This window comes from Austrofundulus limnaeus, unplaced genomic scaffold (genome assembly GCF_001266775.1).
Source record: "Austrofundulus limnaeus strain Quisiro unplaced genomic scaffold, Austrofundulus_limnaeus-1.0 Scaffold688, whole genome shotgun sequence".
NCBI lineage: Eukaryota > Metazoa > Chordata > Actinopteri > Cyprinodontiformes > Rivulidae > Austrofundulus > Austrofundulus limnaeus.
In genome coordinates, this window is record NW_013953090.1 from 54134 (window position 1) to 54394 (window position 261).

The 261-nt window shown below is 64.2% G+C and overlaps 1 long non-coding RNA gene across 1 annotated transcript in view; it reads right to left on the reverse strand.

Moving 5' to 3' along the window:
* Positions 1-163: 163 nt before the first annotated feature.
* The window catches only part of LOC106531887 (uncharacterized), a 16234-nt gene continuing 16136 nt past the window's right edge, over positions 164-261 (reverse strand). Inside the window, exon 2 of the long non-coding RNA XR_001312002.1 lies at positions 164-253. This is a non-coding gene — a long non-coding RNA (uncharacterized LOC106531887). The remainder of the gene's footprint in view (positions 254-261) is intronic.

A 261-nucleotide genomic window follows, 5' to 3' on the forward strand; every position in this document is an offset into this window, starting at 1 on the left:
GGTTCGACGCCCGGGATGCTTCTCCGGTGCGCAGCAGGACCAGGTCTTTCTGGGCCTCCGGGACTTAGAGCGTGGACGGCTCCGCGATGGGCGAGGCCCGGGCCCGGACCGGTCAGGGCTCGGCCGGCCCCCCTCTCGACGCTCGGGCCCGCTCNTAAATGACTTGCAGATGACCTGATTCTGGGTCAGGGTTTCATGCGTAGCAGAGCAGCTCCGTCGCTGCGATCTATTGAAAAACAGCCCTCGATCCAACCTTTTGTC